We start from the raw sequence: 11,452 nt of genomic DNA, 5'->3' as shown, positions 1-11,452 counted from the left end.
GATTTCAGTGTAGCATAAGGGACAGAGGCCCATTTGCGGACGAACTCTGATTGCAGACAGTATGGTACATGAACTAGAGCTCTCAAGGGGAAGAGATGGTGAATAGAGAGGTGAGCAGTTTTCCCTTTAAGCTGCACAGTAACACAGCTTCACAGGTGTTTAATCAGCCCCTCCCAGTCAAAGGCTCCAAGCTGAGGAAGGGGGCAGGGCTGATTAATCACCTGTGAAGCTGTGCTGCCACACAGCCTAGACAGAACACTGGAGGTGAGGTGGAAAACATTAATGTATATTTGTATTGTGAGGGGAAAAATCAAAGGGGGAGAGAGAGAGAGAGAGTGAAGGAGGGAATGCAAGTGGTCACAACAGAGAGCAGGAGATGGGATGAGGTCACTAGGGTTAATGGAGGAGGGTAGAGGAGGAGAGCAGATCAGAAAGTATGAAAGCAAAGAAGTTTGGTTTGTCTTTCAAAATATGCTTCACGGGGCAGTGGAGTTAGTCTGCACAGGATAAACTTAAAAAAGAACAAATGGTTTGGTAGCACTTTAAAGACTAACGTGTAGATGGTATCATGAGCTTTCCTGGGCACAGACGAAGAAGTGGGCTGTGCCCAGGAAAGCTCATGATACCGTCTACACGTTTTGTTAGTCTTTAAAGTGCTACCAGATTATTTGTTGTTTCAAAATATGGAGCACTATGGAAGGAACAGGATATGCAGAATGATTAAATAAGCACTACTAGAACATAGAATGGACGTCTACAAGATATCTGCCAGGTTTGCTAACAGTACCAGACAAATACTGTTTAATCTTAGTATAATGTCTTAATTCAGAGCAGCTCATTAACACACACACAACATTGTAATATAATAGTACTTTTTTGCCTGGAGAAAATGAGAGGAAAACTTTTTTTTTTTTTTTAAATTGTTACAATTTGATGAAAGAGTGCTGTATTGTATTATGGAAGTTTTTTTTTTTTTTAAAAAAGGACAAGTAGAGGGAAAAAAAGCAGCAGCAACATTATTTCCTCTTATAGCTTGATGATTTGTAAACCACATCCTTCTCAGCACAGAGAAAATGTACTGATAGCAGTTTTAGCATGACAGGAAATAACCAAAAGCTTCAGAGGGGTCGCTGAGTTAGTCTATAACAGGAAAAACTTAAAAAGCAACAAGTAGTTTGGTAGTCTTTAAAGTGCTACCAGACTATTTGTTGTTTTTTAAGGAAATAATCAAGTAATTTTTCAGGCTATTTGCATGTCTGACAGAGATACCATCTGACTTGCAATGTACCAATAATAGCAATATGAAAGAGCTCTTAGGGAATCAATATTTTGTGATATGGACATTACTGGGTAAGACTAGAATCAAGGAAATGATCATTTATAATTAAACCAGCAGATTTATCCAGCATTGGTAAATGAGTCCTTAAACTCAATTTTTTTTTAATTAAAAGGAAAATGAACATGCTTTATTGAAATTACTATTTTTTTTAAATAGTGTTATTTTAATGAAGTTTATTTTAACACAGTTTATTAAATGGGAATTCCATCAAATTTATTTTTTCTTCATCTCTATAAACTCTTAACCATCTTTTTTTTAAGCATAGTGAATGATATCTATAGTCAGTTTGGTTTCCAATAATAACGTCTTATAGTTTTCAAACCTTAAACATTGATTTAGCTGTACCAAAACAGAGCACTATTCCAAATTTCTTCAATTTATCTCTTTTCTTAGGGCTTATGGAGAAGCAATCCTGTTTCAGGTTCATCCTATTTTTCTGCCTCATCTTTGTTCAGTTTCTTTCAACAATTCACTCATTTATGTCAGGTCTGAGGATTTTACTTGGTTAGATGATTCTGTCTCTTTTCTGTTTGGTTTTAGGAGAAGCAAACACATTCCAGATACATCCCATTTTACTGGCATAACCAAACCTTTACGTTGCTTTAAGTTAGGATAACAGGAAGCTGTGTGCCAAATGTGGTGGTTATGGCTCTTCCTCTTTTGGAAGAGTTCTTGAACAGACAGACAAACTTGCTAACATATATAGTAATTTAATCAAATGAGCATACCTGAAGAAGGGCAAGTATCCAGGAGTATCGGGGTAGCTGCTGTAATATTGCACCTAGCTATTTAGCAAAGAAGCAGAAAGCCCTAAAAATGAGACTGCACGCTTAACACATACAGCTCACTAAAATGTAATAGTAGCTTGTTTAGAGGCTATCTAATGTAAATGGAAGGATACAGTGACAAGTTCTTTAAAGAGGTATGTGTAATGGCCTCAGTGACATATGGCAAATGCTAAACAATCACCAAGTGACATTCCAGAAGTGCACACTGCATTTTATTAGAAGAAAGAAAATAGAATTGTTCCTAAAGTTTTTTTCACTACCCTTTTGCTTTACTGAGTGCCTGAAACTTCTTCCCAGTATCCACTGTGCCCGGTTTCCTGTTAGTTCTTAAGAAATAATTCCTTATTCAGCAAGAACCAAAACCACCAGAAACTACTGCACAAAAGTTTTGAATCAATGGGATTTTATTTTCACTTTTGAATCTGAGTAAATTTTTTCATCAAAACTAGAAAAGTGAGACTTGCCAGTTAGAGTAAAACTTTCTACAAGTCAGGATTTGCCTGGTGGTGGGCGGGCATTACAAAAGAAGTATGGTCTTCATGACACGGTATGGCAGGTCTTCTGATAGGTCCTATCCCATACAAATAGGAAGATCAGAAATTTGGTCAACTGTTATAGGAGACTCTGTTTAGCAGAGTGATGATTCCAGATCACAGAAGACAAGACCCAGATATTATTATAAGAGGAGCTAGTAGCACTAACAATAGTTAAGGTTGCCCAACACTTCTTATTCTAAAGACCATATTTTCAGTTGTTTATGCTGTCAAATGTAATTATTTGGGCTGAGATTCCCTATGGTGGGTATCCTCGTTAGGCTGAAATTTTTAGAACGTTTCAGCAAATTTGTCTCAAGATGTTTCATAAAATGATAGTAGGGAAAATGTTTTCCCTTGTTTAAAAAATTTGTAGATGTTAAATTTGGCAAGAGGGTGTCACCCTGGTTTCAGAGAGGTGCCTTTTGTTGTGACTATGAAAAAACTGTCCACATCTCTGTGGGGGCCAGTAGTTAATTCTCTTACAATACCCTCTGCAGTGAGAATGCTCCAGAGCCTCTCAGTTCTTATTGCCATTTGCAGTGATTGTTCTAAGCCAGAGATGGGTAACCTCCCAGCAACACTATTTTTCCACAGGACCCCAGCTCATAGAAGGGAGGGTTCTCACTTAACAAGCAGCTATTCAATGATTTGTTCAGTGTGGAGATCCATGCCTTATTTATTGCATACTGTTCAAACTCAGCTCCGCCGATGGATGTTAATTGCCCCATCTGTTTTTCATTGGTGTTCATCTCATAATATCAGAGTATCTCACAGACATCACTTGATTCATCTTTGGAGCACCTCTGTGTGGGAAGGGTTATTATTATCCCCATTATACTCGTGGGCTACGTCTACACTGGCATGATTTTCCGGAAATGCTTTTAACGGAAAAGTTTTCCGTTAAAAGCATTTTTGGAAAAGAGCGTCTAGATTGGCAGGATGCTTTTCCGCAAAAGCACTTTTTGTGGAAAAGCATCCGTGGCCAATCTAGACGCACTTTTCCGCAAAAAAGCCCCGATCGCCATTTTTACAATCGGGGCTTTTTTGCAGAAAACAGATCTCTGCTGTCTACACTGGCCCTTTTGCACAAAAGTCTTTCGGAAAAAGACTTTTGCCCGAACGGGAACAGCATAGTATCTTACGTGAGATCATCAGTGCTTTTGCAGAAATTCAAGCGGCCAGTGTAGACAGCTGGCAAGTTTTTCCGCAAAAGCAGATGATTTTGCGGAAAAACTTGCCAGTCTAGACATAGCCGTGGGGAGTGGATAGAAGGAGAGATTAAGGTAAAAAAGTATCCACTAATTTTGGGTATCCAGGAAGAGAAACCCAGGGCCTAATTTTTCAGCTTAGATAGCATTATATAGCACTTTACATCTTCAAAGCCCATCTCCCACTGACCTCAGTTGCAGCTGTCAGTGCTCACAGTCAGTGCCCCAGGGTCTCAATTTTCCTAAAGTCATAGACACTAAGGCCAAATGGGACCAATAGCTCATCTCTAAGGTGACCCCCTTTCTATCACAAGCCATTAAATCTCACCTTAATATTAAACCCAGGGACTTCAGTTGAGCTGCTAAAGCATTTCACTCCTGAGGATACTAAATAGTTGAGAGTCAGGGCAGAGAACTGGAGAGACCCAGGTGCCACCAATGTTCAAGGCCCCTTTGGTGGCAGGTGAGTGATTAGGTAAGAAATAGATGGTCTCAGTAAGCAATCCACAGCCCCTGCTGGAGAGAAAGGCAACAAACAAAACAAAACAACCCACAGAGCCTTCCTATCTGATCCCAGAGAAAATTCCTTCCTTGCTGTGTCTGGCAATTAGTATGACCTCGAGCAGTTTTAGGAAACTCTGTGGCAGAAGCAGAGATAGAATCCAATCCCCCAGGGTAACATTAAATTGCTCAAATCACAAAATCATGCTTTCTCCTCCTGAAATAGTTTTCCTCCTTCACTACATACCTTCCAATGTGCACAACACACCAGGCAGGCAGCCTTCTTCACCATGCAAAACTTTCTTCACTATACAAACCTGATTTATCTCCAGAGCTGATCTATCATATGCAGAGAATGAGGCAAGAGTTCAGTTGTCTGAAAAACATCATACGTGACCATATAATGACAATTTGTATCATAATGCATACACACAAGGGATCAGCCAGTTAAAATTGCATAGGCAAACAATACCAGAATTATCTAGCTCTTGAGTGCTTCATTTTGTAACCTTGGTGTTCTTTAAGAATGGTTTAATAATATATGCTAATAGATTCAAACACAAGGAGGATTTGAGTTGTTTAGTTTTCATTTGCATTTGGCACCACTAGTAGCAATTCCATCACTGAGTAGTCTATTATTTGACTTCACAACACATTTTGCTCACAGCCAGTTAGACTACAAAAATACAGATGCACAGGCCTAAGGAATTTTCATTTGCAAGTGACAATGCTTCTGACTTTTTAACTAGTAATTCCATTTCTAAGTATTTTATTTAGCAGGTCAAAGTTCTTTTTTGATTATGAGACCAATATTTTTGTAGCCTAGTTCCTGGGGGAAAGTATTGAAGAGGGTCAGCAACAACAATGGCTTCCTCCTTTGTAATAAGATCCCTCCTTAAAACACACACACACACAAGGCATTTTCAAGGGTCACAGCTGTATTATTTGGGTTGATGTGGAAACTGGAGTCAGGGAGAGATTACTGAAAAAAGTCCACAGCCTGAGGCCACATAGCTTCTTCATTATGTAATATCTGTTTATTTCAGGTTTATTTCTCTTATATCCAGTAGATGGCAATCCTGTACTTGGCCAATAAGAGCTATGCAAAGAAAATGTTCTTACAAATCCACGGGACTTACACAGAAAGCCTAATATATGACTCAAGGCCTATCCCAGTGGATCGTTTTAATAATGTGTGGGGTTTTTTTTATATATATACTGAATGAACAAGTGCCTACTTTCAGGTAACTCTGGTTAGGGTTGCCAGATGGTTTCAACAAAAATACCGGACACACTTGACATTACATCACAATCTACATTACATCTTATTTAGAAAATACCGGACATTTAGATTTTCTCATTTATATTTTCTCAATTTGTTTCCCGAACAGAAAGCTCAAATACTGGACTGTCCATTTCAAAGCCGGACACCTGGAAACTCTAACTCCAGAACAGGTAAGGATCACAACACTGATTTGTATGCAGGAGCAGTTCTGATACATTGAAGATTTGTTTGAGATGATGCTAACTTGTTAGGGTCATACACTCTCAAATAGCCTTACTAGAAGCTTTGCTAATGGGCATGAATGTCTGTGCATATTTCATCCAACTTAGCCCCAATTCTGCTCACAGTTTCAATGATACAGATACACTTTTATGGTGTACTCAAACTGGCAGATTCCTTATGCAGTACTGTAGCTTTAACTTTTTATTCCAGATTGTGTCTGACCCTATATATAGGACACAATTAATAAGTTGTTGTTGTTATTATTTATTACTACATTCAGTGGTAACTAGTTTTAAAATATTTAGTCTTTTGTTTTTGCTGGGCCCCCAGGACCTTGGCTCCTCAGGGAGGGGCCAAGGCAAATCACTAACTCCTGGAACAAGGTGAAATTGTGCTTCCCAGAGCTGTGTGGGAGGCACAATGATTCTTAATATGATTTTGCTTCTTCAGGGTTATGCCTAAAGGCACAAATTAGTCCCATAAAATCAAGCAGGATTAAATCCCACTGCTTCTGTTTGTCCTGGTAAAAGATGTGTGGAAATAACTATTCTCAGAATGATGTTTGTTCAAAGAAAATATTCCTTATTTAACTTCTTCCCCGCTGTTTCTCCCTATATTCAAAGCTTGTGACTTTCATTTAAGAAAATATCAACATGGGTTCGCTTCTCTGTTTCTTCTCTTTTTGAGATTACCAAGTTCTCCATCAGCTACAGAATTTTACTAAGCTAATAATTCTATGATGCATCTACATTGCACCTGTAGCTTGAAATAAGCTATGCAATTTGAGCTATGCAAATTATGTAGCTTACTTCGAGTCAATTTTGAAACAGCTTATTTCATAATTTGGTGCTGTCTACAGAGCATCAAATGTTGAAATAACTCGCTATTCTGAAATGTTCCCTACTCCTCGTGGAATGAGGTTTACAGGGACATCAGAATAGTGAGCCCATTATATTTCGAAATAACGGGTGCGGTGTTAAGATGCGGAATAGCCATTTTGGGACACCTCCAGTATCCCAAAATAATGCTGCACTGAAGACATAACCTGAGTGAAATCTTGGCCCATGAAAGTCAATGGGCGCATCATGACTGTGTGTAATTTCCTAGGTTACTCATGCACCCTTGATGCTGGTAGTTCCTAACTTTTGAGTGCTTGATTTTGCAACATTAATAATGCTATTTTAAATAGCTGTTTGGGTCTCTTCTGGAATTTAAACTCTGCCATCCATCCAGAGCATCAAAGGATAGAATTTAGGACAAAGAGTAGCTGTGTCTCATGGAAAGAGACTCATAGGATTTAAGAAGTTCTCCCTGACCTAGGTTGCAGCAATCAAATCTGGTTTGCTATTTACAAAAATAGGTCAGTACACATTGAGTGAGCTTTTTGTCAGCATGGATATTAGTCATTAGTCTTTAAGAATGTTGTACAGGTTTCTAATCACCAGCCTGACTCTTCTTACAAGTCAGTGCCCCATGGAAGTGGACATCTAGGATGACCACCCTGCTCACGACCCCAAAACTGGCCTTTAGTGCAGACCCAGGCTCATTGCCCCTGAGCTCTTGGTGTACATTACTTATTACAATTGTCATTTCATCATTGTACTTTGACTCTTATGAAATATATAAACACACAAAATATAAAATTGTACAATAATATGAGAAACTTTTAATGTATATAGTTCTATTCTCAGGATCTTATAAACTCCCAGACAAACCCTTTCAAATATTTATCAGACTGCTCCTAAACATGATACCTTTGACTCCACTGAAGTTAATGAAGACTACTTGGTGTAGTAACATAACATATGATTATAATTCTATACTTTGCCAAATAGCTGGTAAGATTTAGGCAAGCCCTGACTAAATACATACAATATTCAGGGCATCCCCATTATAAGTTTCCCCAGTATACATCAGTTCCGCACTAATGACGTTGACGCTTGTAGGAACTGATGCGTTCTAAATCCTCCCATTCCCCTCTCTTATGTTGTGCAAAAAATAAAAATAAAAATTGTGCAGATGGAAGTCAGCCGCAGGGAAATTCCCTGCTTTACGTCGTTTCACTATTTAGCCGTGTTTTTTTTTAACATATTTTGGATGTATAGTGGGGACGCCCTGAACAGCACATCGGCTCTATGAATATACAGTAACTCTGTACACCCTTTGTGAAAGATATTCTGGAAAATCTGACTCTGTGAAATTGTCAGTACGATAGGTTTGACTTTTGGCTGACATTTAAGTCACCTCCCAAATCCAGGTGTGCTTTCCATGCTGCTTTTATTCCATACATACATTTGATTTTGTGTAGCATTTGATTGGCAGAATGCTCTGAAAGCATCTCTTTCAGTTTGACACAGAGGGAAAAAGGCCTTTTAAAATATTTTCATAAGAGGGATTAATGACAACAGCATTTACAGAACGCTTTATACTTTCATAGCACTGTCAAAACATTAACATTAAACCATGATAAAAGGACACCAAAGATATGGGCAATAATTTTACACCAGGGATGGGCAATAATTTTTTGCCAGGGGCCACTTCAAAAATTTCTGAAGTGGCCCCAGGCTGCACCAGAAGGGGCGGGGCTGGGATACTTCTGGGGTCTCCACCCCCAAACCATGATTGGTCTGGGGGTGGGGGAGCGCCTTTGCCTGCCCACTCACCCCCTTTCCTCCTGGCTGGGAGGAGACTTCCCATGCTCCCCTGCCCCCAGGCCAATCAGGGTCTGGGGGCAGGGGAGTGTGCAAAATTTCTCCACTCTGCCACAGGTAGAGCAGGTATACACTGCCCTTGACTCAGGACAGATTTTTCATGAGTCTTCAAGGAAGGGGTTCCCATTAAGATTCATTGTATTCCCAAAGCTTTATCAGTGGTGCTGCTGAAATTTGTGTGGTGACCACACTGAAGAGCTTCCACAACTTGTCTTCTATACCAAAAGCTATAAGTTACTGCAACATTTGTATGGAACTATTAAATTCGTCATCATGTTGACTCACAAGGCAATGGACCAGAGAAGCCATAAAGGCAACACATAACAACCAGGCTCCAGCATCCATGAAAAATATCCCTGAAAGGATGATATGTTTAATAAATCAAAAGAGCCGTTTTGCATCCATCACTTCTGGTTAAGCAATGTAAATACACAGCCAAATAAATGGGGGTGTATTGAAATGCCTGAAGTCCTTAACACCATTTGCAGACTTCTCAAAACCTACCTTATTCCAAATGTAAAAATAAACCCTACTGAAGGAACTTAGGTGCCATGGATTTCCAAATGGAAAAACTCTGTCAAGTGAGGTAAATAGTGCAAGTATGCCTTCCTGTCCCAGTCCCAAATGGACAGTTGACTAAATGAGCTAGGAACACCATGCAGGCCAAAATAAATGAGGCCTTAGCCTGCCAAAAATCTGTGACCTAAATACAAATGAACATTAAGAGCCAGAACTGAAAGGACCAATTGCTAGAAATATGGAAAAAAATCCAACTGCCTCCATCCTGCATTATGCCATTTTACACCAAAAGCTGATATGGGGCATTGTCCCATCACAGACTTAGCTAAAATCCTCAAAGGAAAAGTGCTCTTGGGATTGCACTGTTTTGTTTTTAAAGCCAAACTGATAGAATGTGCATAAAGATTCTAAAATTAACAAGCTGTGGGAGGAAAAACATTTCTCTGCTGCTGTCCTACTGCCTTCAGTCACTGTGGCTTAGCCCATTGGGAACAGAAAATTGTTTTCAACCCATACATTTGACACTGGAACCTAAATGAGCCAAAAGTATATATTAATTATTTGTAAGACTTGATCTCCAAGTAGTCATCTAACCACTCACTGCCACAGCAGCAGAAAAAAAAATCACTTTCTGAGGGAGTTAGCTAGCCAACATGCCAATGTAAAACGAATATTCGGACATTACTTAACAGAAGGATCAGAGAAACATGCTCAAACATAGTGTAACAGATAGCTGAGGTCAGTCAAATGCTGATAATTGCAGCTCCCATGCGTGGGTCCTGGAAAAACAGACACCAAATACTTGCACAATGAAATGCATTGTAGAGCAGCAGTGCCAGGACTTTGAGCTAAATCAGATGGTGAGTGGGCAGCCAATACAGATAGATAAGCTGTCTTCAGCTTGTTCTCTTTTTACAAATGGGCTGCAATACAAAGCAACAGGTGCTGTGAATCTTAGGCTAAATCTGCTCTGGCACTTTATTGTACTGCAACTTTCTGGCTCAGGGGTGTGAAAAATCACCCCCATCCAAACACAGCAAGTTGCAGCGCTGTAAAGCACCAGTGCAAACTGGGCTATAGCACTAGAGCTGTGCTTCCAGAACTGTGAACAACTCTCTTGGCAAAAGTGGTTTACCTAGAGCACTGAGGCTATGTCTACACTACCACGTTATTTCGAAATAAGTTGTTTTGAAATAATAACTCTTTTTAGCTCAGTGCTGTCAACTAAGCTGATGGCAGGGGGGATGCAATTTTGGGGGAAACACAAGGTGTTGACCTGCCCAAGACAGGCGTGAGCAGCAGGCATGATCATCTGATGGCTTTGCAGTGACCCGTTGGGACTTAACTGGAGCTTTCAGTCCCTGCACAAAGACTAAAAAGGGAAGGGATCAGGAGACTCAACTAACCTCTTCCCTCAGACAGAGGTCTCTGCTGGGAAGGTCATGGCACATTGGCATTGCAATCAAAGACACCTGATTCTGGTTTCATAAAGAAGTTCTGATGGAATACTATAGTCATGCAAACCCCTTAATCCTGGCTCAGCCTTGTCTTGAATTTCACCTCATAGGAGAACTGGTAGAAGGAATTTTGTGTATATATATTATTCTTTCTGCTGTAGATGTTGCAGGGGGCCGAGGGGTGGGATTTTTTGGGAAGTGGTTGTTGCTATTAGATTGTTGCTATTTGGATCAACAGCTTTAGCAAAAAGCTAAGCACACCACGTATAGGCTGTATGTTTCGGCAGCTTCCCAAGTGACCACTGACTGCACCAGCCTTGAAAGGGTGGTGTCATTCCTTCCAGCTGCAGGAATGGCAGGCGCTCTGGCTGTGCATGTTGTTCTTTTTATTTCTGTTTTGTTCCTCAAGTGCCTCTTGGAAACAGCCTGCCTCGGAGCCAGTGGCAAATCCCAGGAGGATGTTCCATCTCTTACGTCTAGTCAACCATGCAGTGCCCTCTGCTGCACATACCCAGCAGGTACTGAACAGATCTGAAACATTCACAGGAAGAAAAATTAAACAGTCACGTTGGGCAAGGCAATTTACTGTATGCAACTGACTTATGTGCTACATTGCTAAGGCTACATAGTTGTGATGAAGAGCTTTACATAAGTGGGGGTTATGAATCAATTGTCAGGATCAAATCCAAGCCACGATTCTTCCTTACTTCCTCCTGACTGAATATGCTGGCCAGTGAAGATGACCTGAACTCACCATTTACCCTGGATGTTTGGTCATTACTGGAGCCAAGGGATATGTGATCATTAATCTTAATACGCTAAGTGCTCTTCCGGCAAGGGATTGCGGACACAGTGCAATGTGTGTCTTGGATTAGGCCCCATCCTT

General features: G+C 40.1%; 1 long non-coding RNA gene across 1 annotated transcript; it reads left to right on the top strand.

The window, feature by feature from the left end:
- Positions 1–210: 210 nt before the first annotated feature.
- On the top strand, positions 211–11,113 carry LOC142827914 (uncharacterized). The gene is made up of 3 exons (XR_012902717.1): positions 211–264; positions 5,764–5,827; positions 10,976–11,113. It is a non-coding gene; the product is annotated as an uncharacterized LOC142827914 (long non-coding RNA).
- The last annotated feature ends 339 nt before the right edge of the window (positions 11,114–11,452 follow it).

Source organism: Pelodiscus sinensis, chromosome 3 (genome assembly GCF_049634645.1).
Source record: "Pelodiscus sinensis isolate JC-2024 chromosome 3, ASM4963464v1, whole genome shotgun sequence".
Classification (NCBI taxonomy): domain Eukaryota; kingdom Metazoa; phylum Chordata; order Testudines; family Trionychidae; genus Pelodiscus; species Pelodiscus sinensis.
Note: the sequence above shows the minus strand (reverse complement) of the source record. Positions and strands in the feature narration are given on the sequence as shown.